General features: G+C 47.0%; 1 pseudogene; it reads left to right on the forward strand.

Moving 5' to 3' along the window:
• The first annotated feature begins 226 nt into the window (after positions 1-226).
• On the forward strand, positions 227-1,297 carry LOC142302671 (uncharacterized; annotated as a pseudogene).
• Positions 1,298-18,542: the final 17,245 nt, after the last annotated feature.

Below are 18,542 nucleotides of genomic sequence, written 5' to 3' on the forward strand. Positions count from 1 at the left end.
AGCAATATCAGGAGAGAGCTGAGCGCCAGACCCAGGCTGAGAGAGCTGAGCGCCAGGCCCAGGCTGAGAGAGCCGAGCGAGAGGCTGAGAGAGCTGAGCGAGAGTGCAAGGCCAGAGAGACCATGAATTGAAGGTCCTCCAAGCCCGGCAGCAGACATCTTGCCTACTGAACTGTGAGTCCAATAATGCCAACAGTTTTAAGCCCCGACTGGAGCACTTTCCTGTGATGGAAAAGGACGGGGACTTGGACACCTTTCTGAGGGGATTTGAAAAGACTTGCTTGCACTACCAGTTGCCCCCAGCACAATGGGCACGATACTTAACCCCAGGGCTGTGAGGCAATGCCCTGGATGCGTTTGCCAGTCTCCCTCAAGAGCAGAGTGGAGACTATGAGGCCATAAAGCAGGCCCTAATACGGAAGTATCAGCTAACTCCAGAGATGTACCGCAAAAAGTTCCAGACCCTCTAGCGTGGACCACATGACAGCAACAGAGACGTTGTCGATGGGCTCCAGACCAACTTTATCCAATGGGTCCAAGGACTGTCCGCCACCACTGCTGAGCAGATAACAGACCTGATGGTAAAGGACCTATTCCTACACCTTTGTCTTGCGGACATGCGACAGTTCGTGATGGACCGGGAACCAAAGAATGCAAATACAGCAGCACAGACTGCTGACACCTATGAGGCCAACCGTGCATCGGAAGTGCGGAAGCCGTCCTCCGGCAGCTGGAAAGGGGGTAAGGTGACAACTACCACTACTACCCCCCTTTCCCCTGCCAGCCGACCTCCCGTAGGTCCTGTGTCATGCACCAGTGCCTGGCTCACCTCTGACACTCGCAGGTGTTTTTCCTGCAACCAGCCTGGACACCTCAGCTCTGCTTGTCCAGAGGGGCAGAAGAGGAGCTCCACACCTGAGGCCAGAGGGCTTAGTGCCAATGTCCTGTTTGTGGTTGAGATGGGTGGTCGAGCCCTTGAGAACTGGCAGCCCGTTACCGTTGGCGACACCATCACTGAGGCGCTGAAGGACACTGGTGCAGAACGAACTCTCATTCGCCCTGAATTCGTGTTGCCTAGTGAACTTATCCCGGGGAAGACCCTGACTGTCACTGGGGTTGGGGGTGTTCGCCAATCTTTCCCAATGGCCCAAGTTTTCCTGGACTGGGGTGCTAGGAGGGGATGGAAAGATGTCGGGGTGTCCCGAGACCTTCCAGCAAATGTTTTATTGGGGACTGATTTGGGGCGGTTGGTGGCACAATACGTCCCTGACAACCTTCCCCAATCTGATGTCATGTGATGCAAATGTTGTTAAGTCATGTGATGCAAGCGCCGTTGATAATTTATGTGATGCAAATGTTAATAAGTCATGTGATGCACGCATCGATGATAAGTTATGTGATGCAAATGTTATTGATAAGTCATGTGACCCGAATATTGATGATCAGAAGGTGATTATTAATGTTCTGCATGTAAATAAAGTGGATGACTGTGTGGGGAACCTCAACCAGGTCGCACTGCGAGGGGACGCTGCTGAGGATTTCCCCAAGGTAGTGAGTGTCTGCGCTAAGGTAAATGGAGGCAGGCATGGGGACCATGAGGAAGGCGGTCACATGCAGCTTGTCAGTGTCATGACGGACTGTGACATGGCTAGTGGTAGCTGCCCCATAAATAGCACAGACCCTGAGGTATCACAGAGTGATGCGTCCCATGGTACAGGAGAACTCAGCCATGTCATGCTACGGGGTGATGTGGCTAACGATCCCCTCACAGCTGTAAGAATCGTTGCTAAGGGAGATGGAGACAGGCACGGCAGCCATGAGGAAGGTGGTTGTGTGCAGCTTGTCATTGTCACGACGGACTGTGACATGGGCGGTGGTAGCTGCTACATGATTAGCACTGTTTCTGTGGTACTATATGATGAGAGGAAAAATGTTTTCCCCGGCTGGACAGGGTGATGGGACAGTCGGATCCATGACCTATCCGGACGATGGGAAAGTTGTGTTCACTACCTGTCAGGGTGATGGGAAAGAAGGCCACATAACCTGATGTCATGGTAGTGCGAAAGTGTCTCTCACAGCCAGTCAGGATGATGGGAAAGCTGTGCCCATCGCCTGTATAGAGGATGAGAGGGTACTGCTCACTGCCTATCAGGGGGAAGGGCAGGCAGCCCCCCTAACCTACCAGGAGATAGGAAAGTTGTGCTCCCTACTTGTCACTGTGATGGGGAAGCAGAACCCATAAAATGCCAAGGTAGTGAGGATGATTTTTCCCCAGCCAGCCAGCGTAATGGAAAAGTTGGACCCATCACCTGTCCAGATGATGGGAAAGTTGGATCCACTGTCTGTCAGAGGGATGGGACAGACGTACCCACCCCATATCAGCATGGCGGGACCCTGAAACCAGAGCCAGGGAAGGTTCATGCCATCACCTCCTGGCCTACCCCCAAGTCAAAGAAGCAGGTGATGTCCTTCTTGGGTACAGCAGGGTACTATAGGAAGTTCGTTCCTAACTATAGTGCTCTTGCTAAGTCGTTGATGGACCTCACCAAAAAGAAGATACCGCAAATAGTCACCTGGACAGATGACTGTGAGCGGTCCTTCAGAGCACTGAAAGCTGCCCTCGCCAGTTCCCCAATCCTACAAGCCCCGGACTTCACCCGACGGTTCATAGTTCAGACAGATGCCAGTGCATTTGGCCTGGGTGCAGTGCTTAGCCAGGTAAATGGGGAGGGAGAAGAGCATCCAGTGGTGTTTCTCAGCCGCAAGCTCTTACCCCGGGAACTAGCCTACACCACTGTGGAGAAGGAGTGCCTCGCTATAGTGTGGGCCCTGTGGAAACTGCAGCCCTACCTATATGGACGCAACTTCACCATAGTAACAGACCACAAACCTCTCAGCTGGCTACACTGGGTGGCCGGCGACAATGGTAAGCTACTGCGGTGGAGCTTGGCACTACAGCAGTATGATTTTACCATTCAACACAAGAAGGGTGTTGAGCAAGGAAACGCTGACGGGCTGTCCCGGCAGGGGGATGCCAGCGAGGTAGGCTTAGGAGACGATCAGCAAATCAATCTCCCATGCTACCTCAAAAAGGGGGAGGTGTCATGTAAAACTCTTGACGATGTGTGGTTAAGGACCCACTCCCCACCATCAACCACACATCGTCATGACGATTATCTGATCGGCCTGAAAGTTTAGGAATTTAGAACTCAGGGATGGTAGAGCTACAGCCAAAAGATGCACAGAAAAGACAACCCTTGACAATCCTTTGTTCTGTTGGGGGGAAAACTCCTATTACAGTATTTTACGTGGCCCATTAATGCTAGAAAAATGAAAAACATACTGCCAGAATCCCTGTGGAGTGCTGAACCCAGCGCACCGTTTAATTTGACTAGGAGATCGCTGGTATCACGATAAATTAGTATTGGCCTGTAAAATCATGCTAGATGCGTTGTGTTTGGTATTTATGTAAATGTAAAATCGAGATATACAATATGACGCTAATATCTTTCACCTGTGTGGCCCAGGGGCAAAGATATGTGAAAAGCTAGAATTAAAGAACTTTGTGACACTCTTGGCACAGCCCACAAGAGACTGTAAAATGAGGTCACAGAGAGGGGGGTTACTTGAGGGCATAAGAGCGATTAACTCCTTGCTGGGGGGAGTCAGTACTGGAAGGCATCAGTAAGTGGTGATGCTGGCCGTCTTTCTACCATCTTCTTCTCTTGGAGCCCCTCCCTTCCTAAATTCGGATGTCACATCTATGGCACGAGTTTAGTAAGTCTCATGTTTATACATTTTATTTTATGTAACTGTCTATACTGTATTTGTATTGTTCGCTTTTGTAAATTCTTGTATATTTTTTTAAACACTACCTATTTTCGGATTAAATATATTAAATTTAATAGTTTGTTTCCTTCTGTTCTATATACGAACCCAAACCTGTCCAAAAAGCCTTATGCTATCTGAAACGGGTCCCCAGCTACCTGTAGAAAGTTGGGTGGTGGCAGCGTAATTATTATTGCATGGAATTATTGGAGTGCTATCATTAAGGGTACCGAGGAATATATATATTCCATTAGCGGGAATCGGTGATATATACCTTTACCCTTGCTGTGAGACCTCCAATATTTGGCATTATTAGCTCAGCAGCCTCATTTACTTATTGTCCCGCAGGGGGCGCTAGAGAGTAGTCGTGTTCTTGACAAATTAGTGAACAGCTGCGGGATATCTGAGTGACTCCCCCGGCTGTTCATGACACTGAGGTACAGAGCCACTTGCAGCATGCTGTGATGTGCGATTTACCCCAACACAGAAGTTTGCAGAGGAAAAACTAGCAAATGTGCTTTGCTCTATAGTTTAACATTGGTGCGATTGCAATGCGATTTTTTTTCTCGCATTGCACTCGCACATTTTATATGCTGATGTGACTGAACCCTAATTTGCAAACTTTTCTCATTGACTTGTATTAGATGCAAAAAATTCACAGGTAAAAAAACCTCACAGGTTAGTGTTTTTCTCCTGCGGTAATGCAGCAAAAACGTATGTAATCTGCACATAAGTATATCAATAAAGTTTTGTCAAACTAAAATACCATGAAGTATTAAAAAAGTAGCTATATTTAAAACATGACATACCAAAAAAAGACAAAAACTGCAGAGTCCAAAACGTTATAAAACATACTGTATTTTTCGGACTATAAGACGCAGCGGATCATAAGACGCACCGGATCATAAGACGCACCCTGGTTTTAGAGGAGGAAAATAGGAAAATAAAATTTTAAGCAAAAAATGTGGTCATGACACACTGTTATAGGGCGAGGATCTGTTGCTGACACTGTTATGGAAGTAATGTCCCCAAATTCTCTACTAAGGTACCCCTTCCTGGTAATGATCCTCCTGCCTTGTATGTGATCGCCATCCTTGTATATATGTCCCTAATCCTGGTATAGCCCCCTTCCTGATATATACCCCCATCCTGATAAATACCCCCATCCTGCTATATACCCCCATCCTGTTATATACCCCCATCCTGATAAATACCCCCATCCTGCTCATATACCCCCATCCTGCTTATATACCCCCATCCTGCTTATATACCCCCATCCTGCTCATAATATACCCCCATCCTGGTATACGGCCTGTATCCTATGGCACAGAAAAATTGAACGTTTATACTCACCTTTCTCCTGCAGCATTGATCATCTTCTTCTCTATGTCAGCAGCAGCGCCGCTGACCTGTGTGGAGCCGTCACCGTTCCCCTGCAGCATCGCGATATACTCCTGTCTGTGGCCGCTGCTGTGTGTGGAGAGCACGCACAGCGATGGCGTCATCCCTGTGCTCACGGCTCTCAACACAGATCAGCGGGCCGACAGACAGGAGGACATCGCGGTGCTGCAGGGAACGACCGGTGAGTATACTGTACTCTGCGCCCCGTGCTGATGATGAAGAATTACCCCGAAAATAAGCCCTAGCGCTTTTTTCAGGGCAAAAAAAGTATAAGGCAGTGTCTTATTTTTCAAGATGAACTAGACTACAGCTTTCCATATGTTTTCTTCCAGTCCCACAAGGGAGCTTGTCAATTGGTTTGTTATATGGCCCACCTTCTACCTACTATAATAGATAGTTATTTACTAACCTCAAGTTTCTTGTGTTTGTGAATTTGCAGTATCTCAATATGGGCAATACAATAATGATAGTGATAAACAGAACATGAAATCTAGAAAAATAACACACTTCATGTCAAATATTGACTAAACAATCTGCAAACAATATAACAAAAGAGCAGAAGGCCCTGCCCATGTGAGCTGACAGCGTAAAGGAAATGAGGGTAGTCGCAAAATGTATAGAACCACATTTTAGTGTAAAGGTGATATATAAGCAATGATGTATGGACCAGTCACCCAGCCAGCATCTGTGCAAACACCAATAGGAAGAGCACTGAAAAGATAAAGTGCACAAGGCGTAGCGTTACTGATACTAAGTCAACAGTGATGGAAAACGTAGACTGAAAATCAAGCAGTGTTGTGCCAGCAGAATGCTGTAATGTAGTACAATTAGTCCTTGAAATATAATAAAATATTATATTTACAAAAATATGAGGCGTGTGTTCACCTTTGTGATATATTGTAGATATACATTATATCACAAAAGTGAATACACCCCACAAATTTTTGGAAATATTTTATTATATCTCAATTTTTTTATTTATTATTGGTTGTAGTCAGATACGCTGTCACACAGGCTTGGGGGCTATCTGACTGCAACCAATTAGAGAAACTTAAGGCGGCGTTACACGGTACGATATATCGTGCGATTGCATGAGCGATCGCACCCGCCCCCGTCGTTTGTGCGTCAAGGGCAATTCGTTGCCCGTGGTGCACAATGTAGTTAACCCCCATCACACGTACTTACCTCCCTAACGACCTTGCTGTGGGCGGAGAACATCCTCTTCCTGAAGAGGGAGGGACGTTCGGCGTCACAGCGACATCACACAGCGGCCGCCCAATAGAAGCGGAGGGGCGGAGATGAGCAGAACGTAACATCCCACTTCCTTCCTTCCTCATTGCCGGCGGGACACAGTTAAGCTGTGTTTGTTGTTCCCGGAGTGTCACATGTAGCGATGTGTGCTGCCTCAGGAATGACGAACAACCTGCGCACAGAAGGAGGAATGACATTATGAAAATGAACTACGTGTCAACGAGCAACGATAAGGTGAGTATTTTTGCTCGTTAACAGTCGTTCGGAGGTGTCACACGCTACGACATCTCTAACGATGCCGGATGTGCGTCACAAATTCCGTGACCCCGACAACATATCGTTAGATATATCGTAGCGTCTGACGGGGCCTTTAGGCCGTGTGCCCACGGGACAATGTACCCGCGGATTTTGCCGTGAAAAACCTGCGGATTTATCTGGATTTTCTAGATAAATCCGCAGGTTCTATCAAGTACAGACTCTCCCCATGTAAAGGCCCCGTTACACACAACAACGTATCTAACGATATATCGCCGGGGTCATGGATTCCGTGATGCACTTACGCTTAGTGACGCCGCTGTGACGCCGCACGAACCGCCCCCTTAGAAAGGAGGCGGTTTGCCGGCCACAGCGACGTTGCTAGTCAGGTAAGTCCGTGTGACGGCTCCTGACGATATTGTGCGCCACGGGCAGCGATTAGCCTGTGGCACACAAACGACAGGGGTGGGTACGCTCGCTAGCGATATCGCTAGCGATATCGCTGCATGTAAAGTCCCCTTTACCCTGTGGGATTTGGGGAGTGCTGTATCAATGGTGTGGTATGTGCGGCTACGGAAAATGCTGCGGATTTCCCGAAGCCGCACGTAACTGCATATCAATTATTCATGTGGAAATATACCTGCGGAATTCCCACTCCTTCACTATGGAGATACAGGGCGGGAATTCCACAGAAATTCTGCACGAAATCGGCACTGTTTCCACAGGTTTACCGCAACAACTCTGCAGAAATACCACAGCAGTGGATAGCTGCGGATTCCGGGGAGCAGCTGCGGTAAACCTGCAGACAGACCTGCGGCAAAGTCCGCGGGTACATTGTCCCGTGGGCACATAGCCTTAAGCGTGCTTTACACGCTGCGATCTCGCTAGCGATCGTACCCGCCCCCCGTCGGTTGTGCAACACGGGCAAATCGCTGCCCGCGGCGCACAACCTCGCTTAACCCCATCACACGCACTTACCTGCCCTGTGACGTCGCCCTGGCCGGCGAACCGCCTCCTTTCTAAGGGGGCGGTTCGTTCGACATCACAGCGACGTCACACGGCAGGCATCCAATAGAAGCGGAGGGGCGGAGATGAGCGGGACGTAACATCCCGCCCACCTGCTGCCTTCCTCATTGCCGGTGGACGTAGGTAAGGAGATGTTCGTCGCTCCTGCGGTGTCACACATAGCGATGTGTGGTGCTGCAGGAACGACGAACAACATCGCTAATAAGCAGAGAACGAATTTTTGTTTCAGGACAACCTTTCCGCGGCAAACGATTTTGACCACTTTCGCGATCATTTAAGGTCGCTCATAAGTGTCACACACTGCGATATGGTTAATGAAGCCGGATGTGCGTCACAAACACCGTGACCCCGACGATAATTCATTAACGATATCATAGTGTGTAAAGCCCGCTTTAGACTGCTCGTGGAAAGCAGTGTATATGTATGAATATAATGATGCGGCCCCGGAAGGAATTACAGCCGTGTGGAGTACGATTAGTATAAAGCGCTTGCTTTATTCTTATTTTCTTAATCTTTTTTTTTATAACCTAAATGGCTGGATCCGGATTGCTTTCCAGAGGTCCCTGAGAACTCAGGGTCTAGGCTAGGTGCTCTGGGTTCACCAATCACTAATTTGAGATGTTGCACATGCGGGAACAGCAAAGTCAAATCTTGGCCCAAATACGGCCTGTGAATGTCCATCTAAATGCTCCTGCTCCGCCTCTACCTGGACCTCATTTGTCTTCTCCACCACATTTCGATGGTGACGATAAGCAATGCTGAGGTTCATCAACCAGTGCACTCTGCCCTTTGAACTTTTGACTCATCTGTTTTCTTCTGACCTGGCCAAAGTGGCATTCCATGCTGATGCCATTACCTAGGTGGGGAGGCTCTTGTTTTGATCAATCGCCTGTGGAAAGAAATAACCCATTTACCGCTGACTTTCTGGTTTTCCAGGAGGCCTTCCGTAAAGTTTTTGATGAGCCAGGCCGGGTCGCTTCTGCTGCATCCTCTGCATGGAATAATCAAGTGCTTGTGTCCGCCTTTTGGGAAGGTCTATCTGGGAGGATCAAGGATAAACTGTCCGGTGGTGATATTCCAACAACTCTGGATGATCTGCTTTCCTTGGCCACCCGGGTTTATCGCAAGTTCCAGGAACAATCCATGGAAGTATCCCATGAAAGGAAACCTATGCTTCCTGAGACTGTCGACTTCCCAGTTACTAGTTTCCACTCCGGAATCTGAACCTATGCAGGTTGATAGTATGAAGATGTCCAAGCAACGACAGGAGCATCACCGAGCCATGAGATTGTATTTCTACTGTGCAAAAGTTAAAAAAGCTGTGGAAAGAAAAGCGCAATAGGGTCTTACCCCAAAAATATACGGGGTAAACACAATGAGCAATCCTACTCACCAAATGGAGTTGTGAAAGTAACAACTCCTGTAAAGGCACGTAAAATCCAGATCACAGCAGCAGTACCCCAGGCGGCTGATAACAGAGAGAGGTAGGAAAGGGCTTTTGTTCACCGCGCCAATGATCACTAATGAAATTGTAGGATTAATGTAACTTTATTTTGCTCATGTCTACGCGTTTCTGTAGGATCAGCTCCCTTCCTCAGGACCGACAGGCACAAGAAACATCATATCTCCATTTGATGTTTCTTGTGCCTGTTGGTCATGAGGAAGGGAGCTGAGCCTCCAGAAACGCGTAGACCTGTACAAAATAAAGTTACATTAATCCTACAATTTCATCAGTGATCATTGGTGCGGTGAACAAAAGCCCTTTCCTACCTCTCTCTGTTACTGTGCAAAAGTGGAACAGTTCATCCATTCCTGTCCTATGAGGCCTGGTCCCTGTTGCCTCGGGCCATTAGGAGCGGTCACCCTCGGCAAAAGCAGTCTCTCTTCTTCATTGAACCTGTACGTGTCTGTATTGTATGGAGGAATTTGGTTCTCTGAAACGGCTCATCTAGACTCCGGATCTGGTGGAAACTTCATACAACAGGATGTGGTGGATCATTTCCAGATTCCCATCCAATGTCTTCAGAATCCCTTGATGGTGTCATCTGTAGATGGAGTGCACCTGTCAGAACCCAAACACTTCATTTCTGAACCTGTGGAATTAAACGTGGGAAATACACATTCGGAGATCTCCTTCCTGGTGCTTCCAAACTTTTCTTGACCGTTTCTTCTGTGTCTGCCATGGTTCCGTAATTATGAGCCTGTTCTGGACCGGAAATTCAGTGAGGTGCTCAGTTGGAGGCAGAAATGCCACAAGAAATGTCTAATTGGTACTCATCCACCTAGGTTTTCTGAGTTACCATCTTGCCATGCAGCACTGCTTGCTACCTGTCAGCCTTTTACCATTGACTTCGACAGGAGAAGTAAGGAATCTCAATGTGTCCCTGAATCGTCTGATATGTTTTTCCCAGTAACCGGCTCCATCAGCCATTCAACATCTAGGAAAAAGCCTTCCAAGCAATGGCCATCCGGCCTACCCCTTCCACCGGCCATTTCTTCACCCATCAACTTTGAAGATAATTCTGGATAAGAAATTTCTTTCAGGTCTGGTAAGGAGAGCATGCCCTAGTGCCAGCGTCTCTGCATTGCTCTGCTTTTCCTCAGTAAGGATAACGACTCACTCACCACCGTGGCCGGACTGAATTGCCCTGCCTTGCTTCTTCGCAGTCTTCAACATGTGAGTTTCCTTTGTCCTGCTTCCAGGACCTGTGTATGCTACACAGGTCCCCAAGGAGTGCACTTAGGTCCAGTGCATGCGCATTCTCTTAATGAGCCAGCGCACCTATTTCAGAAGTGCCTCTCAACCTATGGCTGAGGGGAACTAGGTACTTAAGGCACTCTCCCACTAGGGAAGGTGCCTGAGCAAAATGGTCAGTTAAGTAGTTCATGGCTGTTCAGCTAGCTAGTTGCCAGGTCCAGTTGCTCACTGTACGTTACCTGTACCTGTATCTATCTACCCATACCTGTCACCCAGTCCCTACCGTCCCTGTGTGCCCGTTTGCTCCTATGTTCCTGTCTCCCTCAGCCATCCTAGCTGCACCCGTGAGTACTAAAGACTCTGCCTGTCTGCCTAGCGGTCCTGTCTGCCTCAGCAATCCCAGCTGCACCCGTCAGTACTAAAGCTTGTCCACCCACTGGTCCTGTCTACGTAAGCTGTCCCGGCTGTACCCTTCAGTACTAGAGAATCTGCCTGTCTGGCTAGCAGTCCTGTTTGCCTTTGCCATCTCGGCTGCACCAGTTAGCACGTGAGACTCTGCTTGTCCGTACCTGAACCCATTCCAGTCCTGGGGGTCAGCTGCAACAGTCCCAGACACTTAGTCAAACCCCTTCCACAACATGGTAAGCCCAGGCCCCCTTGTGGTCCAGTGGGTCCACTCCTGTTTGCCATCTTATCAGCATTGGTGGGTGTAACACAATGTAGTACTCAGTGTCAGAAAGGTGGGTTTGCATACTAGGTCATAGGTCTTCCAGCCGGACAATGTGTCACAAGTGAGTCATGGATGACAGACAGTCATGTGGTTTCTAGCCATAAAAGGTCACAGTGTGGCTCCAGGGACCACCAGTAGGTTTTGGTCAGGGGTCACCATCTTCCTTTTCCCTAGACACAGGTTTTCCCTTCCCTTTCGCTGTTCGCTTGATACTTCCCCGTTCCTAGCATGACACAAATAAACTTCAATAAGCACCCAGAAATGGATGAAAACAAAGTGCTGGAGAGTTCTGAAGTGACAAAAATCGGAGGATAACAGGAGTATTAAGCTAAAAATTATTATTCTTTATTAAGTACAAAAACTTAAAACCATCACACCAGCACAAAATACAAAGTAGCCCCTAAGTAAAATATAATCCAAAGAGAGTATATAGAGGTACACAAAAGAGTAAACCGTAGCAAAAGTTTTTTCTGGGGATAATCAGAGCAATGTATAAATATGCTTATCTACAGGGTGCCTACAGTGTTCTATAAATTGCCTGGGATGGATGGTTAGCATAACCTCTTACACTTCAATTAACATTACTGCATATGATGTCTGGAGGGTGCACAAGCATTAATCCTTCAAATAAGGGGATAGACCTCCAAGAGGTGATTTCCAGCACACTCACCTGTGATACCGAGGTTACTTCCAGGATACAGCGTGTCACGAAACAAGGAACGAGACCAGACTAAGTTTAACTGCAAACTCTTTAACAGGAGGTGAACCTCAATATGCGAAGTGAATATAGACAGCAATAAATGTACAAACACCCGGTTACCAAACCAGGATCAGCGTACTGGGCCAGAGACCGATTCCAGTGGGACAGGAATCAACAGGAACAATTTACCTAACCAGGAACATCCGAAAGCACTAGAAGGTATAAATCACTGGGTGTAATAAGGAGCTGTCCCTGGACCAGCACACCAATTAACAATATTAACAGAAACTCTAATTTCCTGCCTTTCCCCCACACATATGAGCAATACAGGAAAGTACTCCTGGGGTTAAACCCCTGCTAGCAGAGATACACAAACAGTAAAACTCAGTACTGCAATGGTGTCCACTGTGTGGTATATATGCTGTATATATTAGACCTGGTTTGACGCCAAAACCACTACCGAGTCAGTGTGCACACTTGTCCGCAAAAACAATAAAATATAGACCAGGCCTGAGCTCAGGACTCACTGTTACACGTATTTCTCCACAACTGTCCTCTATAACACCAGCAATCACGGGGATAGATCACTGCAGGGCTTTGCTGCGCAGTAGTTCTCTCTGGCACCGACAATTACAGGGACAGTCCTCCTCAGGGTCAAGTCACAGTCTCAAAGGAAGGCCTCAGATGCAGATCAGCTTCAATCACAGTTTTGCCTCTCCCTGGCAACTGTCTATGAACATAGGCACTTAGCTGTGTGGCCTTTCTTCACACATCAATTAGCAGGCTGTCTTCTGCAGTCCTGGGATTTGAGACAAACGCAGAGACAGGTAGCCACTACACTTCAGTGTCTCTCTCAATCTTTCTCCCTCACTGCTTCTCACTTCCTCACCTTTTCTCCTCACAAAATCCTCCTCCAGGACTGAGCAGACATCACTCTGGTGGACAGGAGGAGACACTGCAGCTGGAGTATCAGCAATATCAGCACTCTCACACACCCGTAAGTAGTTTGGACCTCCACTCCTATACCGCCCAGACCCGCTCAGCACCATGGTAATCTTTGAATGCGGTGGCATGAGTTACGAAGAACATCTGTAGCTGAACATCTGGCCTTGTAGTCCAAAGTCGTGCAAAGATGTTCTGATGGTTTGCGTAGACACCATATATGATGTCTAATTTCACTTGTACACTATGGATCAGCAAATTTAATAGATAATAGTTGAGAGGATCATTTTTCGAAAGTAGTTTTACCACAGGAGAAGTCTTGGGGATATGTTGTGTTATATACAGTATTATATTACAATAGGTAATCAGTAGAGGTAAGGTCTTTTAGTAAAGAACTACAGGTAAAATCTCAATAAATTAGAATTCATCAAAAAGTTAATATATTTCAGGTATTCAATACAAAAAGGGAAATGCATATATTATATAGAGTCATTACACACAGAGCGATCTATTTCAAATGTTTATTTCTGTTAATGTTAATATTCTAATTTATTGAGATGCAATTGTATTAAGGTAAGGGCACACGATGTAACCTGCCTGGAAAGGCACTAAATAAATGCAAAAATTAATCAACATATCCATTTGGGTTTCAGGTTTCTAGAGACATAAAGTGGTTAAAACATGTAACTTGACCATTTTTGAGACGGCTTTTGCTTGGAAGCTGATGATTAGTCTATCTATATATATAATTGCCTTATTCTGTCTGTCTGTCTGTCTGTCTTGCTCCAAAATGACGTCATTACAGTGAGAACTGTCGCCACAGCGCATGCGCTAAAGAGCCTGCGACCAACGGCTCAGCTAAGGCTCCCTGCACACGTAACCAGGGTACACATCGGGTTACTAAGCAAAGCGCTTTGCTTAGTTACCCGATATTTACCCTGGCTACATGTGCAAGGAGCCAGCGCTAAGCGGTGTACGCTGGTAACCAAGGTAAATATCGGGTAACCAAGCAAAGCACTTTGCTTAGTTACCCGATATTTACCTTGGCTATGTGTGCAAGGAGCCAACTGAACAGCCCGAACTACGGGCCAACAGGACGACGCTCGACACTTCCCCGCTCGGCTCTGCCCCCCCGAACTCCGCCCTCCACATGTACACACTGAACACACACACACACGCACACACACCTGGATAGTCACCTGTCCCCAGCCATGTAGTCCCTCAGCGCCATGGGCCCGCTCGGCTCCACCCACCCCGCACTCCTCCCCCCCGCACACATTAGGCTGCTTTCACACTTGCGTTGTAAGTCATCCATCACAGTGCGTTGTGTGACGCATGTGACGGATGCGTTGCAAATAGTGTGCTAATAAAGTAACGGATTCCTGTAAAAGAACGTTTTGCGTTTTTGTTTTTTTTTTAATGTTTTGCCGGGAAAAGGAGATTTGCGGTTGGGAGGAGAGAGAGAGAGAGAGGTAACCGCAAATCCCCTGAGTGACAGCAGTGACCGTGGGTCATCTGAATGAGGGCACAGCTGATCGCACGGCTCACTTCAGTTGCTGCGTGCAGCTGATAGAGAGCGGTCGTGTTCTACTGCCGCTCCTGTCAGCTTCATGTAGCAGAGCTGAAAGCGTCGTGGGACTTCTGTGGATTACGGCGGACCTGGAGGGGTATTTGGGGGTTTAAAAAAGTGGTGAAAGAGGGGTTTTTTTTGTCTTTTATTCCAAACAAAGGATTTTTTCAGGTGTATGTGTTTATTTTCTTTAACTTACAGGTTAATCATGGAAGGCATTTCGGGGAGACGCCTGCCATGATTAACCTAGGACTTAGTGGCAGCTATGGGCTGCTGCCATTAACTCCTTATTACCTGGATTGCCACTGCACCAGGGCAATTTGGGATGAGCCAGGTAAAGTCCCGGGACTGACGCATCTAATGGATGCGGCAATTTCGGGCGGCTGCTGGGTGATATTGTTAGGCTGGGGGGCTCCCCATAACGTGGGGCTCCCCTTCCTGAGAATACCTGCCTTCAGCCGTGTGGCTTTATCTTGGCTGGTATCAAAATTGGGGCGACCGCACGTAGGTTTTTTTTTAATTATTTATTTATTTTATTGCACGATATAGACCCGTCCACCGGCGGCTGTGATTGGTTGCAGTGAGACAGCTGTCACTCAGCGTGGGGGCAGGTCTGACTGCAACCAATCATAGGCGCCGGTGGGCGGGGGAAGCAGGGAATACGAGATTGAATAATGAGCGGCTGGCATTTTCAAAAGAGGAAAAGCCGCCGGAGCTTTGTGACAGCTGTGCAGCGCAGCATCTGTGATCGGTGAGTATGAGAGAGGGGGGGAGAGGAGGGAGAGAGAGACCAGGAGTGATTTTAAATGATTTAGATCGTTCTGATGGACATGCTGAGCAGCTACAGGTAGTGTTCCCTCCGCCCGACGCTGCGTCAAAATAATGATTCAGCGTCGTCCAGCGGATGCAACGCACACACTTGCGTTACAGTGCGTCATCAATACAAGTCTATGGAGAATAGCGCAGTGCATTAATGGACTGCGCTAATCTCCATAGCGGCGGATTGCGCTGAACGCAAGTGTGAAAGCGCCCTTACTCCGCAGGATGGGGGCACATGTCAGGATGGTAGCTGCACCACGATGGGGGCACATACCAGCATTGGGCCACATCACAGCATCAGCATATTTTTACTTAACTTTACACTGTTCATGGCCTTCTTTCATTACAAGCCATGGACATCATTAAACATTAGACTCCTCTATTAAAACTGTTCCTTCTGTTGTTTGTCATATTAAAACCAATAAACAATTCTAAGAATACTAAATTAAACCTAACCCATCCAGTCCATTTATTACCTTATTATTCAATCTGCTAACCTACATACACATAGTAGACTACCCGATACGTTAGAATCGGGCCACCTTCTAGTATAAATAAATTAAAAAAAACTCCAGCAGACCAAACTGTCACAAAAAGCGCACATGAAACATCAAGGAAAAGACACTTTGGGATACCATGTCTTGAAGCATATTAAAAAACTTGTTGGGTTCATGCACATCTAAAAGATGTGGTGTGCATATACCCTAAGGCCTAAGCCACACGGCGAGAAAATCGGTGCGAGTGGAGTGTGATAAAACATCGCATTCCCCTCGGACCAATATTAGCCTGTGTGTCAGCACACATGAGCGATTATTTTCTCAGCCCTAATCGGACCGAGAAAACAATCCCAGCATGCTGCGATTGTAACGCGAGACTCTTTTCTCTCGCACCCATTCAAGTGAATGGGGCGAGAGAAAAATCGCACTGCACTCGCGGTACACCGGTGTACTGCCAGTGCAGAGCGAAAAATGCAATAGCCGGCTACGAAGGAGAGAGGGAGAGAAATCCCTCCCTCCCCTCCGCATCGCCAGCCCGCCCCCCGCAGCTGAGGTCCGCTCGCAGGGTCGGACCTCAGATGCAGGCACACTCGCATGACACTCAGCTCCTGCTGTGCTGCCAGCGTGAGCCGAGTCTCATGCAAGCATCGCACTAGTGCCCCGTGTGGCCCCGGCCTTATTCTTATTATCAATATTTCTTTTTGAAACACCATTCATTTCATGGAACTGTATACGTGAAAAGTCAAATAAAACTGCTCCAATCAGGACCAAATCAATTGGAGCAAGTTTGTAGATAACAATTAGTAACAAGTTACATGACTCCAGGCGAAAAGTGATTCAGGCACTTAATGCATCATAAACATTGAGGTAAGGACAGATGGGGATATGTTAACAAGAAAGGACATGATTTGACAAGTGACTGAATGCAGCCAGTAATAATGCAAAATTATGTGAATTAATGGATCCTACCATATAGTGAAGCATGAAGCTTTATTACATAGATTTGTTACATACTCCATTTATTCAGCCCCTATACTGTTCCCATATATGTAAACGATCTTGTGAATATTTGTGCTGATCACTAATAGAAATGCAGGACTGGCCTCAAATTTGGTGGTGGCCTAATTTATTTTGATGCACACCCCCCTTATCCTATATGTTGTACAGTTATACAGTATGAAAACACCTATACAATACACTGCTAAATGATGACCAAATAACACTGTCAGACAATGTCACAGAATATTTCCATTCCACTGCAAAAAATGTTATATTGCAAACTGCAGTATCACCTACGGACTAAAGGCTGCTTTACATGTGTCGATTTCTCGTGGGATCGCATTTGCAATCGCGCCCGCCCCCATCGTTTGTGCAGCACGGGCAATTTCTTGCCCGTGTCGCACAATGTTGTCCCGGATTATAGAGATATACCTTGCCGTTGGTTTCCGGGCTTACATGCATTGGCCAATACATAAACTAAATATCTCTCTTTTGCAGTAATGCAGTGCCATATTTTCCCTTGTACATTTTTGGCTTTTTTAGTGTGCAACTGTATGCATTTATAGTTACTATGTTTTTTCAGTTAGTACCTGTTCACATTTGTTGGATGTGCGGGTCAGTTTTTTGATATTTCTAGTGAGTCTTTTTCTGACTGGGCACTCCGCCCTAAGACTTGGCTGTGTTCATAACCATTATAGCAGGAGCCTAGCTGCCTATACATGGAGGTTTGTAGTCCAAATAGTGGCATTTTGCCCAGATATGGATGTTTTTAACCTAGATAGAGGCATTTAAGTTAGGTTCCCGGATTATAGAGATATACCTTGCCGTTGGTTTCCGGGCTTACATGCATTGGCCAATACATAAACTAAATATCTCTCTTTTGCAGTAATGCAGTGCCATATTTTCCCTTGTACATTTTTGGCTTTTTCAGTGTGCAACTGTATGCATTTATAGCACAATGTTGTAACCCCCCGTCACACGTACTTACCTTCCAAAGCTACCTCACTGTGGGCAGCGAACATCCACTTCCTGAAGGGGGAGGGACGTTCGGCGTCACAGCGACGTCACACAGCGGACGGCCAAAAGAAGCGGAGGGGCGGAGATGAGCGGGACCTAAACATCCCGCCCACCTCCTTCCTTCAGCATTGCCGGTGGGACGCAGGTAAGCTGCAGTTCATCATTGCCAGGGTGTCACACGAAGCGATGTGTGCTGCCTCGGAAACAATGAACAACAGGATGTTTGATTTTTTGAAAATGAGCGACGTGTCAACGATGAACGAGAAGGTGAGTATTTCTGCTCGTTCATAGCTGTCACATGCTACGATATCACTAACGATGCCGGATGTGACCCCGCCGACAAAGATATATTGTAGCGTGTAAAGCCCGCTTAAATCATGCCATACAGTGCTCAAGTAATACCAACATACAGTGTCACAATAACATCCATTTGTTGGCGGAGATGGAAGAAAAGGGTTAATCCGCGCTGACAGAAGAAGATCACTGAAGATCGATAGGGATTAAAACATCTGATTTTATTGTTGTATGCGTTTTGGAGCTGTACATTCCCTTCTTCAGGAACAAAATCAATAATGTACATTACTTCTATCTCCTGCAACACTATCTTACTGGTTTCTGCAGTAGCCATCCTTATCACATGGTTTTAGTGGTTGTGTCTATGACCAGATTAGTGGACCCATTTAAATCCTTTCTAGTATTACCGGATAGGACACCATTTATGCCCCCCCCCCCCCGCCTTTGTCATTTCAGTTTTTACTACGTACAGTAACAGAGCCATATAAACTAAAAAGGCTAAAAAGAGTGTTAACA

This window comes from Anomaloglossus baeobatrachus, chromosome 4, assembly GCF_048569485.1.
Source record: "Anomaloglossus baeobatrachus isolate aAnoBae1 chromosome 4, aAnoBae1.hap1, whole genome shotgun sequence".
Classification (NCBI taxonomy): Eukaryota; Metazoa; Chordata; class Amphibia; order Anura; family Aromobatidae; genus Anomaloglossus; species Anomaloglossus baeobatrachus.